Raw genomic sequence first — 19,308 nt, 5'->3', positions numbered from 1 at the left:
TTTTTAAGTAAGATGGATAGTTTATTCACTTGTACTTAAGCCAAATTGGCACTGATACTATCATGATGCAGCAAAACACAGAATATCTTTCTAAAGACTTAGAGAAATGAACAAATTAGGGATTGCAGTGAAACAGAGCCAAAAGGAGCAGAGGAAATCAACAAAGTGGGTATTATTTAACTCTTCACCTGAACAACTAAGTTTTTTAAATAAGTAAAGCCTCTCAATTCCAGAAAATAGGAATAATTCTCCATTGCACTTATTTGTATTTTACTTCTTAAGGTTAGATTATAAGACCCTAAAGATTCCCAAACTAGAGCTTGGGGATTAGTCCAAGATGGTGGCAGTCACTTTCCAGGCTTCACTGCTGGGCTGGAAAACTGGCGTCCAGTCAGGTTGTGGGCTATGATGACAGAGCCAGACTCAGTGGCCTCCTGATTACCCCAGTTTTGTGGAGTCAGTGAATGAATACAAGTTTGTGGAGTGCCTGTAACCCCCCCACCAGCATCCCAAAGCCCTCAAAGCATGAACATTATCCCACCCCAAGTGACTGGCAGACTCCTAGAGACACCTCACCCAAGCTGTCCTACTTTGTGCGGTGCTCTTGGATGCACAACAGCCCCATCTACAAGGACATCACACATGGCAACCGCCAGATGACTGTGATCCGGAATTGTGGAGGGAGACATCTGGGCCCTGCCAAAGGATGTAGAAGAGTTTCTGAGCCCACTACTGGGGAAGACACCTATCACCCAGGTCAATGAGGTGACATGTTCTCTGTGGGTCAAGGGCTACCTTGACCAGCCACTCAAAGCCTGGCTCCTGGAGAAGGGCTTCTGAGAGCCAGCTGAGAAGCCTGCATGACAGCCTTCCCCACAGTCTGGAGTCCAGGGGACCTCAAGAGGAAGAGGATTGGGTGTTGAGGCCCCTGGGATAGGGTATACAGAGATCAGGGCCAAGGGCTTGGGCAGGGCAGAGCACAGTCCCAACGGGCTTCAGGATGAGGTCTTACTTATGTAAAGAGAAAACGAGGCATTGTGCACTGGTGTTAGCACTGGAAGAGAGCCACCAGACTGGGGGAGAGCTTTGACTTTGTCCCTTTCCACACTTTGTCCCAATTCTGCTTTCCTTTCATTGTAGCTCCATGAGCTTGGCCACTCAAATCCAGGAATTTTTGTCTGGTGGAAACCATAAACCCAGTTTAGGAGAGGGTAGCACCTCATAGGCACATTCCTTCTCTGATCATTGGAGTTCACTGCTGCCAACATTTCCCAGCCTTTCCTTTAGACAGACCTGGCTTTGAGGCTATGGAGAACAGCCCTTTGGTCCTAGAGGTCTTCAAAGTTCAAGAGAAGTGCTGGGCTCAGGGCATAAGGGTCCATGTCACTGGGCTCTTTCTACCTGATGGAGAGGTAGGAAGCTCAGTTCAAAACCTCAGTCCATTCTAGGCCAGAGTTGGGCCTGACTGGATTTCTAGCCCCAGGTAATTAAATGTGATTAGCTTTGATTGGCCTAACCACAAGGGGGTGCCAGGGAGCTCCTTGCAGCATAGCACAGGACCATCCTCAGCCACTTGCTGACATGATGGGGTTTGCAGGCAGGAAAATGCTGACCTTTTGCTCATGTTCCTAGCCAACTAGCCTTCACACTTGCCCCATCTTTGGAGTCACAGGAACCCAAGACCTGAGTTTCTATCCCAGCCTCAAACTGGCCAAGATAGCACTCAGGTCCTGGTTCCCTCACTTGGTCTCTGACCTAAAGCAGGGTACTGAATCTCTCTGGGAGAAATTTTCATACATAAAATGATATCCTCCTAATTGTCAACAGTGTCCCTAAGGGAGGTGCTGGTTTATATGGAAGTCCTCACTTCTGGAGATTCTAAGCCCATTTCCTTTTCAAGACTTCGGCCTCAGGAAGGAAAATGACCCTTGACACACTGATCCTATGACACAAGTCTTCCCAATCATAGTGCAAGTTTTTATTTGGCTGTATATACAGTTTAAGCTATTAAAATGTGTACAATATTTACAATTTTTTAAAAAAAGATTCCCAAACTAGTAAAATATTTATTTATCTATAGCCAGCAACATGTTTAATCATGTGGCAGCCATTTTTGTCTGTGGCAGCCAAGGTTCTTGAAACCTCTTTCATAAGACTCCAGTCATAACCCACCCACCTCCCACATTTACACAGCAGGCAGAATGAGAACCAGGATATCAAGGCAGAACAGATATAGCTCTAAAACAAGGAAGCTCCTATGTGTAAGAAAGAAATGTAGTCACCTCTCAGATTTAAATTTAGTTAATATGCCCCATGTTCATACATCTTCAGGTACCATGTTCATAGAGTAATTTAAGAATAAATCCATGGTTTGCATGGTGCTAAGATACTTAGTGGCTTGCTGTATCACATTATGGCCTTCCCCAGAGGTTTCCAAGATGGCCTCCAAATCACTGGCAAGAGAAGTTTTCTGGAACTGCTTATAGGACTACAGAGACTCTTCACAGTTACAGAATGGAGCGTCCCAGGCCGGAGAGCACCAGGTCTAGCTGTTCCAAGAATGGTTGCTCCAGGACTGGATGTTCCAAGGACTGGGTGTTCCAGTTTGGGTTTCACCTTGGAAAATTTCCCAATGGGTTCACTGAGCATCCTTAGTAATAAGAAGAGTAGAGCCCCAAGTATTGGCAGGTATTGGGCCCTTCTGAGTCACACCACTGCTGTTCTTTGGCCAGTTGTTTTTCTGCCATCTCGAACATTTCATTCTCTGGTTCTGGAATTAAGTCTTAACCTGTCCATCGTTAAGGTTCAGGATGTTGGAAAGTTCTTGCATCTGCTGGAGGCTGAGGTACTTCTGTCTTTAAAAATCTGTCATTGAGTACACACAGCTGGGCTGGAGAGAACACAGTTCTGGTCTTCCGTTTCTTGATCTGGATTGTGTCTTCCTTCTTCACTGAGCTCTTGTCTACAGAAGTCAGTGACTTTGGGACTGGTGGAAGAATCTGAGCTTTCCAGAATAAGCAGATCCACGGAGGAAGGGAGAGGAGAGAGAGTTTCCGCATGGGGCACCTCAGCAGATGACATTGGCAAAGATGCATAATGTTTTTCAGGCTCACAAATCACAGGTGGAGAATCTGTTACTCGATTCTTACATCTACCTTTTGTGTACTCCTTCTCCAAGGCAGAAGAAGAACAGGTCAAAGCTCACAAAAAGATTTCAGGGATCCTGGAGTCTCTCAGTCTGAGTGAAGACATTCAGCCAAGGAGATGGTCCTGGGGGCCAAAAAGAACATGGCAAGCTGGAGACACCCAGGCTACTGTCTCAGCACTTCATCTACCCCTGAGGGACACCTTAAGTGGGATCTTAGCTCTAGTGTGCTCAAGAAGTATTCACCCCAAGGATTCCAGGGTACATTAAGGCTGAGGATGCTTGGAATCTAAAAGTTCTGATAGGGACATTGTCTGGGGTGCCTAGCTTGTTCTCTCAGGGTTGTCCACTGTCTAGGGGGATGGCCCGAAAAGGGCTCTGGTACTAGGTTACCTATTCCTTCCTATTCTATCATTATTTTTCTTTCTTTTTGTTACATGAAGCATGGTAAATAACCATGCAATCTTCCAGGACTCACCTCTTGTCTGTATCCTTAACTATTGGGAAAATTTTGATGCTGATAACAGAAAAAAATGTTTAATATTCCTTGGTAATACAACTTGGCCTCAGTATAAGCTTGGTAACCAAGAATGTTGGCTGCCAAATAGGACCCTTAATTTAATACTATCTTACATCTAGATTTGCTATGTAGAAGACAAGGGAAGTGGTCTGAAGTTCCATATGTCCAGACTTTATGGCTCTTTACCAAGACCCTTCCCTTTATAGAAAAATCAGTCAAATCCCTTCACTAAGGCCTCAACCAAATGTGGATACAATAGATTATCCCTTGTTATAAGCCCCAATGGGACACCCAAGAGAACATACTCATCCTCCATACTATTCCTCACCTTCTGCGCCAAGCATGGCATGTCCACTCCAAAGGGGACCAAAGAAATAGATAATCAACCTTTCAATTAATCACATACTTGAAGCAGGACCCTCTACCTCCTCAGGGAAATAGCTGGACAAGAGGGCTTAATCAGAGTTTAAATCTCTGTAGTCATTATTGATATTGGACAATGCAGAGAAAAGTTAGGCAAATATTCCAATAAATTTCCTGACAGGTTCCAGACTTTGACCCCACTTTTGATCTTCCTTAGACAGATGTACAGTTCATTCTGGCTACCTACCTAATGTGCCCCTATTGAGAACACATCTTAAATGCAGCATGCAAAGAAGCAGATGCTGTGTTTGCTAGGACCCCATAAGGAAATTTTCCAGAAGGAGAGACTGTCCCTACAATTGACCCTGAAAGGAATTATAACACCTTCCTGGGAATGAATCAGAGAGCTAAATTCCTAGAGGCTCTCTTGCAAGAATGAGATATGGGATATAAAAACCTATAAATTATAACAAACTAAGAACAGTTGTACCTGTAAATTATGACAAACTAATAACAATTATATAAAAATTCAGCAGTCTCCTATAACAGATTAGAAAAGGGATTTAGAAAATATACTAACCTGGACCCTATCCTAGTCTTTACCCCTTAACATGGCTTTCATGATATTTAATAATCAGGCTCTTGGGACCAGCAAGTGGCATAGTGGTCGAGCTGCTGGATTACAACATGGCTGACATGGTTTGAGTCCCATATCCAGTAGTTTGAAAATCACACCAGATATATGTGCTTATGTGCCATAATTCCCAGGAGGAGAAGGGAGCACAGTGTAACCATCCCCTGGGGGTGATTTCTCTCTCTCTCTTTCTCTCTCTCTCATACCCTATAGCAAAATAATAATAATAAGTTTAATATTCCTTGGTAATACAACTTGGCCTCAGTATAAGCTTGGTAACCAAGAATGTTGGCTGCCAAATAGGACCCTTAATTTAATACTATCTTACATCTAGATTTGCTATGTAGAAGACAAGGGAAGTGGTCTGAAGTTCCATATGTCCAGACTTTATGGCTCTTTACCAAGACCCTTCCCTTTATAGAAAAATCAGTCAAATCCCTTCACTAAGGCCTCAACCAAATGTGGATACAATAGATTATCCCTTGTTATAAGCCCCAATGGGACACCCAAGAGAACATACTCATCCTCCATACTATTCCTCACCTTCTGCGCCAAGCATGGCATGTCCACTCCAAAGGGGACCAAAGAAATAGATAATCAACCTTTCAATTAATCACATACTTGAAGCAGGACCCTCTACCTCCTCAGGGAAATAGCTGGACAAGAGGGCTTAATCAGAGTTTAAATCTCTGTAGTCATTATTGATATTGGACAATGCAGAGAAAAGTTAGGCAAATATTCCAATAAATTTCCTGACAGGTTCCAGACTTTGACCCCACTTTTGATCTTCCTTAGACAGATGTACAGTTCATTCTGGCTACCTACCTAATGTGCCCCTATTGAGAACACATCTTAAATGCAGCATGCAAAGAAGCAGATGCTGTGTTTGCTAGGACCCCATAAGGAAATTTTCCAGAAGGAGAGACTGTCCCTACAATTGACCCTGAAAGGAATTATAACACCTTCCTGGGAATGAATCAGAGAGCTAAATTCCTAGAGGCTCTCTTGCAAGAATGAGATATGGGATATAAAAACCTATAAATTATAACAAACTAAGAACAGTTGTACCTGTAAATTATGACAAACTAATAACAATTATATAAAAATTCAGCAGTCTCCTATAACAGATTAGAAAAGGGATTTAGAAAATATACTAACCTGGACCCTATCCTAGTCTTTACCCCTTAACATGGCTTTCATGATATTTAATAATCAGGCTCTTGGGACCAGCAAGTGGCATAGTGGTCGAGCTGCTGGATTACAACATGGCTGACATGGTTTGAGTCCCATATCCAGTAGTTTGAAAATCACACCAGATATATGTGCTTATGTGCCATAATTCCCAGGAGGAGAAGGGAGCACAGTGTAACCATCCCCTGGGGGTGATTTCTCTCTCTCTCTTTCTCTCTCTCTCATACCCTAAATAATAATAATAATAATAATAATAATAATAATAAATCTTTAAAATAATTAATTGATTGATTGATTAAATGGGATCTTGAGGAGGAAAGAGAGAACAGAATAAAGAATGAAAAGCCAGGCTTATGGCTGTAGCAACCGGCAAAGCCTTTGATATCTACAGATTATTCACGAATTTACAAAAAAAAAATAAATAAAACAGAGAGAAAAATCTAGATTCCTGCTTCAAGTGCAAGACAGCTGGACTTTGGCCAAGACTGGACATTTGATCAACCACCTCCTGGTCCCCACCATCAATGCTATGATACGGAAAACAATCCCTGGCATTGGAGGGTTGACTGTCCACTCTCCAGAATGGCCAGTCAAGGCCCTTATGAGCCATAGGGGAGAAACTGATGACTGAGGAAGCCCAGGGAAATCCTCCATGCCCCTGTCCAGAGAAATCATCATAACCACTGAGGAACCCCAGATAACTCTGGATATCATGGCTAACTTAATTTTATTTATTTTAGATGCAGGAGCTACTTACTCTGTTTTCCCTTCTTTTTCTGAAAGGTCCTCCTTGTTAACCACAATAGTTATGGTAATGAAGGGAAAAAATACTGTGAGTTATATCAACCCTTTCTTGGTATGCCAATTTGAGAACCAAGTATTCCCACAAGAATTTCTAATAATTCCCAGCTGCCCAGTCCCCCTTATCAGAAGAGAAATACTAATCAAGTAGGGAATCATCCTCCAATTTAAATAAAGGTCTTTCAGGCTATTGATCCTTCAAGATTCTAATGGTATGCCAGATCACATACATGACAAAGTCAATGCCATGGCCTAGTACAACGGGAAACTGGGAAGAGCAATAACAGCATCCCCTGTGAGAACACAACTCAAAGGTCCTTCCAAATTCCCTCATCATAAATAATATCAATAATACCTGAAGCCAAGAGGGGACTTGAACCCATTGTAAAGAAGTTTTTTAATTTGGGCTACTAAAGCCTTGCCAGTCCTCCTGCAATACTCCTATACTGCCAGTAGGTAAGCTGACTGGCCAATACAGGATGTTCCGAGACCTAAAGATTATTAATGATGTAGTGGTCACTATTCATCCCCTGATGGCAGATTCTTACACCTTACTGCCCCAGATCCCAGGGGACATTGAATGGTACTTTGTGCTGGATCTTAAAAATGCATTTCCCCCCCATCCTTTTGCATCCAGACTCCCAATAACTTTTTGTTTTTGAATGGGAAAAATCCAGATACAGAAGAAAAAGAAAACAGTATGCCTGGGTGAGGTTTCCACAAGGTTTTAGGGACAGCCCTCACTTGTTTGGGCCCTAGAAAAGGTCTTAGGTTTAAAGTTAACTCAGAGAAGCATTCTCCAGTATGTAGATAGCCTGCTAATTTGCAACCAAATGAAACAGGACTCAGATGCAAACACTAGAGAGAGTCAACTTTTTGGCAAGGTGGGGCTATAAAGTCTCTTTAAAAAAGGCTTGAATTTCTAAACAGAAAAAGTACATCTTGGGTACACCCCCTGAGACATGGCAACTCTCTTCAGATCACACTGAGGCTTTCTGTACCAAGCAATATCCCCAGATCAAATACCAGCTTCAGTTCTTCTTAGGCATGGCAAGATTTTGTTGAACATAGCTACCTAATTTTGGCCTCATAGACAAACCTCTTTATGAGGCTACTTGTGGGGACCAAAAAACTAGGCCCTAGCATGGATTGGAGAAATGAAAAAGGCATTTGATGATCTAAAACAAGCTCTCTCACAAGCTCTAGCTCTGAGAATCTCTGACCTACTCAAACCCTTTATTATGTATATTGCTAAGAAGGAGTTGCTCCTGAGGTTCTTACCAAAAATTAGGTCCAGAGCCCTGACAAATGGCTTATTTTTCAAAAAAATCTGGATGGCACTACCATGAGTTGGCCTAGTAGCCTTACTGCCATTGCTGCTACTGCATGATTGATAGAGGAAGCCACCAAGATAACCATGCATCAGCCTTTAGAAGTATTAACTGCTCAAGTCAAATAAGTTCTTGAACTGAAAGATCATTTATGCAGGACTGGCATTGACTAAGAACCAGGCCATCCTTATAGATAATCCTGAGGTTACCTTAAAAACATATAACCTTTGAAATCCAGCCTCTATAATGCCCACTGAGAGCTCCTTTATTCACTCTTGTCCTCAGGTTATATCTAATACTTATGTTAGCATATCTGATTTGAGAGCTCTGCCTTTGACAAACCCAGAGAAGATCTGGTTTATTGAAGGCAGCAGCTATATGTACTATGGAAGAAGAGTGTCTGGGTATGCTGTGGTTAGTTAAGACTCTGTTGTTGAATCCCAACCTCTGAACCTAGGGACCTCTCCCCAAAAAGCTGTGATCATAGCCCTCACCAAAGCCCCAACTCTAGTAAAAGGAAAAAGAATGAACATCTATACTGAACCCAAATATACTTCTCTAGTCCTCCATGTTCATGCAGCTATGTGGAAAGAGAGGGACTACTAGACAACAAATATGGGCCTGAAATTCTCCCACTCTTAGATATGATTAAGCTGCCAGAGGAGATAGCTGCCCTGCATTGCAAGGACCACCAAAAGGACAACTTCCCTGTGGCCGAAAGACCTACCAAAGCTGGCATGGAAGTTAACTTAGCTGTCCAGTAGCCCTTAGTTCACTCCATCTTGGCTGTTTTTCTTTTCTCAAGAGAGTCAATAAACCCCAAATATTCTCAGGAAGAAAATTTGAGAGTCAAAACAGGAAGGATTAAAGAGAGATTATGGTAGGTAATACAACATAAAATCCTACTTCCCCAGGTCACACAATGGAAGGACATTAAGGCTTTACATGATGCTTTTCACCTGGGGAGGGAAGCAACTCTGGCTTTGACGAATCTGTTATTCAAAGGACAAGGACTTACTAAGATGGTAAAAGAGGTTTGTAGAGCCTGCTCTAAGATGTACACATGCTAACACAGAGCCTAAGACGCTGCCCTTACCAGAACCAGTGTAACAACGAGGCTTTTGTACACGAGAAGATTGACAGACTTTACCCATATGCCAGTCTTCCAAGAATGGTTTTCATTGATATCTTCACAGACTGAATAGAAGCTCTCCTTACCTGTACTGAAAAAGCAATAGAAGTGGTTAAGTCCCTTTTAAAAGAAATCCCTTTTAAAGTAGCCCAAAATTCAGGTTACTTTGTAGTCTATAAAATGGTAACAGCTCTTCTTTTATATCACAAATTACACAAGAAGTGGCCAAGGCTTTGGGGGATAAAATATGTTTTGCATTCTGCCTGGAGACCACAACCTTCAGGAAAAGTAGAAAGGGCCAATCAGACCGTAACGTACTCTTGCCAAACTGTGGAGACATCTAAACGCTGGATCCCTATGCTCACTTTTACCCTCATGAGAATACATAACGCTCCTAATGCCAAGCTCAATTCTAGCCCTATATAACGTAACATGGCGACCCTTTCTCCTGACTTATTTGCTTATAGACTCTGAAATGGCAGGTCTCATAAAACACATCGCCAATCTGAGCCAATTTCAAACAGCCCTAAGAGAATATATCTATATTCTACCTTTTCCTGGCAATAAAGCCAGGAGACTGAGTTCTGATTGAAATGTGTAAAGAAGAAAATCTCAATGATCAATTGAACCTTAAATGGAAGGACCCTTTTTCAATCTTCTAACAACCCCAGCATCAGTAGAAATAGCAGAATTAGATGACTGGATTCATCTCTCCAGGGTGAAGCTTGCATCCTTCTCATTACAGGAAAGTGAAAACGACAATGACAAACTCCTCCTGGAAGAAATAACTTACACCTGTAAGCCACTGCAGAATTCGAGACTTCTTTTCAAAAAGAAATAGACACCCAGGTGTGGTTAAGTATTGACATGGGAAACTCCATAGCATTTCTCATACTCTTTTGTTTTTTCCCCCAAAGATTTATTTATTTAATTCTGTTTGTTATTATAATTTTTCAGTTTGATCAGACAGAGACAGAGAGAGAAAGGGAAAGCAAGAAAGTAAGCCACCAGTTCCAGGACCCAAACTGTAATCACCCATATGACAATCCAGCACCCCTAACCAACATACCACCTGCTAGCGCCACTCTTTTGTTTATACAAGAACAATATTATAGGAAAAAAAGGATCACCTATTGAAAAACTGTTAGACACCAGTATTTATATAAAACCTTAGAACGGAACCACCTCTTAAATTCCTCCAACCTAAATTTGGCTAAGGACTCCTGGCTTTGTTTATCCTCAGCTTCAGCTCAATACACGGCAGTCCCTATTCCTACTCAGCTGCAGGCCACTAGCACAATGACTTCTCATCCTAAATATAGGGGAGCTCCACCTTTCTAGTTAATGAATATACAGGATTTGCGGGATTTTAAAATAATTGAATGGACTAAGAATATGCTGGAAGGAAAGGCAGTTAACCTTTCAACAAAAGTTAGCCACCGAGGCCTCAATGAGAGTCCCAGTTTGAGGCTATCATGGTGACTACTCCCTTAAAACTCCAAGCTCCCATCTGTGTTAGAAGAACTCATAATACAGGAACCAGCAGATTGTATAATGGCTATGTTGCTAGACTCAAATGTAGTTGACCGTGGTTCAAGTCCCGAACCCAGCAGTTTAAAACATGCCAGGTGCATGCCCAAAATGCCAAGAAGAGAATGGGGGAGAAGGGATTTCAGTGTAGTCATCCCCTCTGGGGATTTATTTCTTGATTTTTGTCTCTCTGTGTCTCTCCAGAGAGCACATGTGCCCTGTAACAAAAAAACTCTAAAAAAAAAAAAAAAAAAAAAACTTCATGATACAACTCAAGGATGACCACTAGGTACATTAGACTAGTCTCTCTGTAATCATAATACCGCAGGCTCCTAAGGACTGCATTAATTACCAGGTAACTCAATTTGCACTATTCAAAAAGCCAATAGGATTCTCAAGGAAGCTTCGACTTCTACCCTATTGAACAAATTTTTTGTATATTACTAAGGGAGACATGACCAATGTACTAAAATCTTTCCTTGGCACAGACCAAGGAATGTTTTCTTGTTCCTAAGTACGAAAACTTAACCACCTGGGTTTATATAGACATATTAAGGTATTATTTACACTGGGAAACAAAACTCAGGGTCCCAAAAAGGGTATCTCCCATGAGCCAACCTTGGCAGGAAGGTTTTCCACCTGGGAAAATCAAAGTAACAAATTAACTCATCTCTTTACTATTGACCCTGGATTTTGACTTGAGATTTCTGAAATTTTCTTTCTTTGGAGCACTTCTTATTTGCACCTCCCTGTCAGTTGGACAGGAATTTGTATGCTGGTTTATTTATTACCTGATGGGAACCAGCAGTTAGTGTAATGGTTATGTCGCTGGACTCCCACGTAGTCGCCCACGGTTCACGTCCCAGACCCGCTGGCTTAAAACTCACACCGGGTGCGTGTGTGTGCGTGCCCAAGATCCCGAGAGGAGAATGGAGGAGAAGGGATTGCAGCGTGACCATCTCCCCTGGGGGGTGATTTCTCGCTTTCTGTCTCTCTCTCTGTCTCTCTGTCTGGCGAGCGCATGCGCCCTATAGCAAAAACCTCTCAAAAAAAATTATTTATCACCTGAGATCATCATCACACCCAGTAATCAGTCACTATTCGTGCCCCCCACAACTCAGTGACAACAAAAAGAACCATACTATTCATTCCTTTTCTAGCGAGGCAAGGTTTCACCACCAGGAAAAGTACAGGAATTGCCAATTTGTCTACCTCCCTGACTTATTATCAAAGGTTATCCAAAGAGACAGTTTCGATAAAATAGCTCAAAATATCTTAATTCTCCAAAATCAAATAGATTCACTGGAAGGAGAAGGGGATTAGACTTTCTGATTGCAGAAAAGAATGGGCTTGGTCTGTTTCTTGAAGAGATATGCCTTTTCTTTCCTTTTCTAAAATTTAATACATTTCATTTTATTTTAATGTCTTTTATACATTCAATCACCATACCTCACCTAACTTCTAAAGTGAATGTTCCAACATGAATGCATTTCTCACCAGTCTAGTTGGAGATACTATACATGTTATCATCAGCAGATAATAATCCATTTCTGTGTCCCATAAATGTCTTGCCTCTCTATTTTTCTCCTTAATGTCTTTCCTCAGATTCTCCTTGTTCTCCCACCCTCTTCCCACACTGTATCTGGTGTTTGTAACCATTTTCTGTGTTTCTATATCCTCTAATCTGTTAGTCTCAGCCATAGAGTGTGGACAGTATATATTAAGTGAAGACGTACACTTCATAGCCTCGCTTTCTTCACTCAGCAGTAAATCTTCCATATTCATCCACCTTCTATCAAAAGCCAGGGTCTTGTTTTTTATGACTGAGTAGTAGTCCATGGAGTATATGTGCCATATTTTTTTCAATCCATTCTTCTGTATGTGAACATTTGGGTTGGTTCTATGTCTTAGCAATTGTGAATAATGCCGCAATAAACATAGATGTGTAAGCTGTTTCTATGTAAACCAATCTGGTCTAGTAAGAGACGCTGCTAAGAAATTGGCTGATAGGGCTTCATGAATCCAACAGTCGTTGGATTCATGGGAATCCTGGTCAAAAATATGGAACTGGCTGTTGCCTTTCTTGGGACCCCTGTTAACACTAATTCTCATTCTTGTTTTTGTTTTGTTTTGTTTTTTGAGGGATGGGGGGTGGCTGTCTCTTAAACTTTCTAACCAAGTTTATGTCTCCTCCCTTAGAGATTATAAAATCGCAAATAACCACACAACAGGAAGCTTGGAACCTTTGCTGAATTCTGCTGTGAGTCATTCAACACTAACATCAACCCTCTCAATGACACAAATCAAGAATATTTCAACGATTTGCCTCTAGCCCTGCTCTCCTACCTAGATTAGATAAGGCAATAGTTCTGTGATCTGCAATAGGTAAGGCCAACACCACTTCCAGCATGAAGCAGTTTTAGAAGATGGACCATCCACCTTCAACTCCTCCAAAAGATATATAGAGATCATGCCTCTTGTAGGGGAAATGAGACAGGAAGAAAGCCAGAAAATGGAAGCAGGTAAAGGGGCTAGAGAATCTGCCTATGTAGCTAGGTAGAAAAAAGGATCAGGGCAGAAAATTCTCTGCTTGGGATAATGTAGGTGGGAGATTTTCAGTAAGGGATGTTTAGTTGATAGCCAATGAGATAAATTGGTGGGCCCAGCCACACTCAGTATAGGTAATAAGTTAAATTAATAGGCCCAGCCACACTTGATATAGCTAGTAAGATGAATCAGTGGGCCAGCCAATGATCAACCGACCCAACCTTGACTGGAGAACTATAAACCCCACTGAAGGCAATTATTGGGTCCTAAACCACTCTTTATCATGCTAGGGCCTGCTCCTACCTCTCGGGAATGTGCTTTCACTTTTACATAATAAACTATCCTTTACTTTCACTATTGGCATGTTTCATTGAACTATGTGTCCAAAACACCAAGTACTTGGATAGCCATCCTGCAACAAAGGTTAACTTACGTGATCATTTGAAGGATTAAGTAATCTTGGTGAGCACCTAATACAGTACCTAATACAAGGTAAATGCACAGTGAATTGTTCTCAAATGATTATTGCTACCATTATTATTACCATGTAATACCTAAGAAGTTAACACAGCACTTGAAATCTTCTCTTTAAATATTTTTAAGGTGGTGATACAATAAGTGTACCCACTCATTAATAGTGCTTTTTTGTCTACTTTTGTCCAAAGCACAAGTTATAAAAATATTAATATGTTGGGAGAAAATATTTGCAACTCATACATCACTAATACAAGGATAATATCCAAAACTTATAAGGAACTCAAACAACTCAATAGTAAGAAAACAAATAACTTAATTTAAAAATGAACAAAGCAAGGCCTGCAGGTGGCATGGTGGTTAAGGCTCTGGTCAGCCATGGATCAAGTCCCAGACCTGGTGACGTAAAAATCACTCTAGGCACATGTTTATGTGTGCCCAAAATCCCAGAGGAGAATGGAGGAAAAGGGATTTCACATGGCCATACACCTAGGGGATGACTTCTCACTTCCCTTTCTGTATCTCTCCCTGGAAAACTCACATGGTGAAAACCTAAATTTTTAAAAAAATAATAATAAAATAAATTTTTAAAAGAACAAAAACTCTGAGCAGAAATTTCTTAAAAGGAGATAAATTGTCAACAGGCATATGAAAAATACTAATAATCAAAAGAAGTGCAAATTAAAATCACAATGAAATATAACTTCACACCTCTTAGAATAGTTATTCTGATAGTGGGACCAGCAGTTAGCATAATGGCTATGTCACTGGATTCCCACGTAGTCAATCGCGGTTTGAGTCCCGGACCCAGTGGCTTAAACTCACACCGGGCGCGTGTGCATGCGTGCCCAAGATCCCGAGAGGAGTACGAAGGAGAAGGGATTGTGGTGTGGCCATCTCCCCTGGGGGGTGATTTCTTCCTTTCTATCTCTCTATCTCTCTCTTTTTGTCTGATGAGAGCACACACCCTATAGCAAAAACCACTCCAAAAAAAAGAAAAAAAAGAATAGTTATTCTGGTAGTGTAATGGTTATGTCACTGGACTCCCTCATAGTTGACCATGGTTTGAGTCCTGGACCCAGTGGCTTAAAACTCATGCCAAGTGCATATGCATGTGTGCCCAAAATCCCAACAGGAGAATGGAGGAGAAGAACCGGTTGCAGCATGGCCATCCTCCAAGGGGATAATTTCTCACACACCCTATTAAAAAATTCTCATAAATAAATAAATAAATAAATAAATAAATGTTGGAGGAAATGTGGAAGAAAGAGGATCCTATTATCCCTCTGGTGGAAATATAAATGAGTGCAGTCTTGTGTGGAGATTCCTCAAGAAATTAAAAATAGAACTATCATACAATCCAGCAGTCCTAAAGAAATAAAATCAGTATGTCAAAGATATCTTCATTACCCTGTTCACTGTAGCATTATTTACAGTAGCCAAAATATAGATTTGGCCTAGGTGTCCACCAAGAATGAATACTAAAGAAAATGTGGCATATAAACACAGTGAATACTAGTGAATCTTTAAAAAGAAGAAAATTCTGCTGTTTGTGACAGCATGGATGAACCTGCAGGTCATTATGTTAAATGAAATAAGCCAGACACAGATAGACACATAATGAATTATCTCACTTGTATGTAACCTAAACAAGTTAAACTCATAGAAACAGAGAATAGAAAGGTGGTTCCTAGGAGGTGGGGTAGTCGGAGGTATTGGGAAATGTTGGTCAAAGGATACAAAATTTGAGTTAGGAAGAGTAAGTTCAAGAGATCAATTTCACAAAAGGGAACTATAGGTAATAATATTTTAAGGTTTTGTCATAGGGCATATGTTTTTGCCAGAGAGACAGAGAAAGAGAAAATGACAAATCACTCCCCAGAGGAGATGGCCACCCTTTAATTCCTTCTCCTCCATTCTTTTCCTGGGATTTTGGGCACTCACACTTCAGGTGTGATTTTTCAAGCCACCAGATCCAGGACTCGAAACATGGTCAGCCATGTGGAAGTCCAATACCTTCACCACTATATCACCCGCTGACCCCAATAGTAATATTGTTTTATTCTTGAAAACTGCTAAGAGAGTAAACGCCATTATAAAAAAAAAATGTATTTGTGGTAATGCATTTGTTAAATTAGTTTGACTTAGCCATTTCACAAAGAATACATATTATAAAATACCATGTCGTACATGCTAAATACATACAATTTTGTTCATTTTAAATAAATAAGGAAATATGTTTGTATATACTTTGTGACGGTATGTATCCTAGGATAATAAAATAAAGATTGAGTTATTAATCATGTAATTACTTATCAAATTATAGCAACAACATAAATATTCACCAACGCAAAAATGTTTATTAAACTTACACCACAGTGGAAGATCATGTAGCCAGTCATTAATGAAATGGTTGAAATTATACTAAGTGAGATGAAAGTGAATTGTCTATGTGTATGATATGATTCTAACTATGTGATGATGTTTATAGAAATTAAAAGCATAGGAGAGAGAAGAAAAACCTGCCCTCACTTGACACCAGTGTTTCTTAGGTCTGATCCCCTCACAGCAGACCCTGGAACAGAACAAGGATTACATGTGAATAAGTCGCTGAGGACACGCTCACAGCAGACAGTGGCAAGGGAGTAGGAGAAGCTGTCAAGGGTAGAGGGACCAAGCTACATGGACTTGACTAAGTCTCACAGGGAAGATTCTGCCTGACACTGAGAGGGAATTCTGAAATGTACATTGCACTTCACAGTTTTTTCTCAAGACAAGAGTGCCAAGCTTTCATACCCTGGCACCAGTCAGTCATCAGCAAGCAGCCGCCCCATGGCTGGGGAAGAACTCACAAGCACACCAAGCTTCCAGTGCCTGAGACAAAGTAGGTCATGTGGCACTGAGGTCATCCTCTAAAGACAGGGGCAGGTGCAAGTGTCAGAAGCAAAAGTTCACAGAAGCTGGAGGAAGGATGCACTGAAACCACACAAAGGAACAAACGAATGTGGAACGAGCATTACTAGAATCGGCACGGTGCATAATTTCCTTTTCCATTTCATTTCAGTCCTATGTATGGACCATACCTAAATATTAGAACAAGAAAATACTTTCAGTAACATCTCATTACAAGGCAAAACCCAAATGAATTGGGGTAATATTCAGAGGGTATGTGGTCACCAGCTTGAGTGGCCTCTTTGTAGACATTACCATTCTTCCATCTGCCACTAGACACACCTCACACATACGCTCCTACCAGTTTCTCTCCAAATGCTGCCACGGGACTGGACACTTGGAAGCCTCCCACTAACAACGTCTTCTCCCCTTTTCCTCTGTTGGTGCTCAGAGGTAGTAAAGATCCAAAGACATTTAGGTCTTATATGACCGAGATTGTGAGGCCTCTGAATTCAACTTGGACTCTGCAACCAGGTTCAAGGTTCAGTATGACATTATCTTAGAGGGAACTGGGATTTGAGACTATAAGTGATATTTCAGCCAGTTCTAGGAATAAAATAAAATTCAGAAAGCAGCCTGAGAATCCAGCTGCAATTTAGAATGGGAAATATCTATGGGAAATCTCTAAATGCCAAGCAAATTTATTTAAGAAATATAAAAATATTTGTATTTTTGTGTTCATATGAGATATGCCTATGTATGTGTGTGTGTGTGTGTGTGTGTGTGTGTGTGTGTATGTCACCTTTTAGAGTTATTTGACCTCACATTTAAGTAACATCAAACATATTTGAATATGATTTTATCCTATATAATTCAAAACACAAGAAGGACTTTGTATAAAATGACATTCAGTGAAGCATTCTCTCCAAGAGGAAAGAAAAGAAAGAAAACATTACAAAAAAAGCCTGAAGGGGAATAGTGCAAAACGGGTAAATTCATTCAACAAAATACTACACAATATTCATGCGACTTATAGAGTTTTTAACAACATTGCCAAATGCTTATGCAATAATGTGTGGAAAAGTATAATATAAAATGTAAGTTTGTTTTCACTGTATTTAATTAAAATAATAAGACTAAATTGAAACCTACCTATGCTTTCTTTCTTGAATGTTTCTCTAGAGTTATTTGGCTTCTGAATGCACCTGACAGTCAAATCTAATTACTTGATCATTCTATCCTACTTCCTGAAGCAGATCCCAGTGTTATACCTGTTTATTTTTCAACCCAAAGACAGTTATATAAAAGTAAGAACTGGGTTCTGGAACAGGAAAACGAGTACGATTTGGTGCCTCATCATCGTGGCAATGCAATGCAAGCAGGGAGCCTCACACGGTGACAGAACATGATAAACGCCATGGGGAGACTTCACGAGGCAGACTTAACAAAGTGCTCTGGAAACTCAGCTCGGTTATACATTCGCTGTTTTTGTCAGAACCTTGTTGAAGTAGATATTGAGAAAACAGTAGTTGATTGCTAATTGATTGACATTCAGATAAACTAAATTAATGCCTCCATTTAACTGAACAAATGAGTCAGCTAGAATCTTCCAAATATCTGGCCATGTTAATCAACTTAAGAGAGAACAACTGATTATATTTCACGAATTTTCATGTCATCCTTTCGTGAGGGCCATGCTAATCTTCTCTGTATCATTCCAATTTTAGTATATGTGCTGCCAAAACAAACACACAACTGATTTTATTTCTCTTAACATGGAAAAACAATTGTCAAAGAAAACATCAGTGCATCTTGAGGAACAAGAATATTTTTAAACTCAAATTCTTCTCTACCTTCAAGTAAGAAGTTCCCAAAATGTTATGTACATGAAAATAATCTAAAAGATTTATTAAAATTGCAAATCCAGTAGGTCAGGAGTGAGTCCTAAGAATAAGCAGCCAAGGTTATTCAGATGTAGTAATACAAAGACTACACCTTAAAAATAAGTCACCTTAAATAATTGAATAAATAGCATTTGTGCAACTAATGGTATCACAATGACAGCTTTAAAAAAAGCACAATACTTGAGACCAGCAAGTGATGTGGTGGTTAGGGATGCTAGACTCCCACGTGGCCAAAAGCAGCGGTTCGAGTCCCCGACCTGGCGGCTTGCCCCACCCCCCTCTCTCTCATTCTGTCTCTCTCTGGTCAAATGAAAGCAAATAAATCAAGTCAAATGAAATAATTATTTTTAAAAAAACACAATACTTAAAATACTTACACAAAAGACTCATGGCCAAAAAGATCAAATACATTTTCTGTTTAAGAAATGTCATCATCAGGGCCAGCAATTGGCTTGGAAGTTAAGGCACTGGATTCCCACATGGCCAAACATGGTTCAAGTCCTGGATCTGGCAACTTGAAAATCACACTGGGTTTGTGTTCATGCATCCCCAAAATCCCAGAAGGAGAATGGAAGAGAAGGAATTGCAGCATGGTCATTCCCCCTGGGGAGTGATTTCTCACTCTGTCTCTCTGGTGAACACATGTATCCTATGGAAAAAAAATTAATAGAAAAAAGTCAGCGTCATCATTGTACATACAGAGTCGGATATTAATTAAAGAATATGGTATACACTGCTTACATCTGCCAGCATTACAGACTCTGTTTACTCTGTCACTTACGATGAAAATCACAGTCCCCAACTGACAATGGTTTGTCTTCTATTTTTTTTTACTTTACTACAA

At 40.5% G+C, this 19,308-nt stretch overlaps 1 non-coding gene and 2 pseudogenes across 1 annotated transcript; 1 reads left to right on the top strand and 2 right to left on the bottom strand.

Moving 5' to 3' along the window:
* The first annotated feature begins 337 nt into the window (after positions 1 to 337).
* Positions 338 to 840, top strand: LOC102490262 (39S ribosomal protein L49, mitochondrial pseudogene; annotated as a pseudogene).
* Positions 841 to 2,198: 1,358 nt separating this feature from the next.
* LOC102503038 (homeobox protein NANOG-like) lies at positions 2,199 to 5,226 on the bottom strand (annotated as a pseudogene).
* A 12,978-nt stretch (positions 5,227 to 18,204) lies between these two features.
* Positions 18,205 to 18,311, bottom strand: LOC114006928 (U6 spliceosomal RNA). Its single transcript, XR_003548584.1, has one exon. It is a non-coding gene; the product is annotated as a U6 spliceosomal RNA (small nuclear RNA).
* Between the last annotated feature and the right edge of the window lie 997 nt (positions 18,312 to 19,308).

The sequence above is a fragment of the Tupaia chinensis genome, unplaced genomic scaffold (assembly GCF_000334495.1).
Source record: "Tupaia chinensis unplaced genomic scaffold, TupChi_1.0 Scaffold000100_1, whole genome shotgun sequence".
Lineage (NCBI taxonomy): Eukaryota > Metazoa > Chordata > Mammalia > Scandentia > Tupaiidae > Tupaia > Tupaia belangeri.
This window is presented reverse-complemented; position numbering and strand designations above follow the sequence as displayed.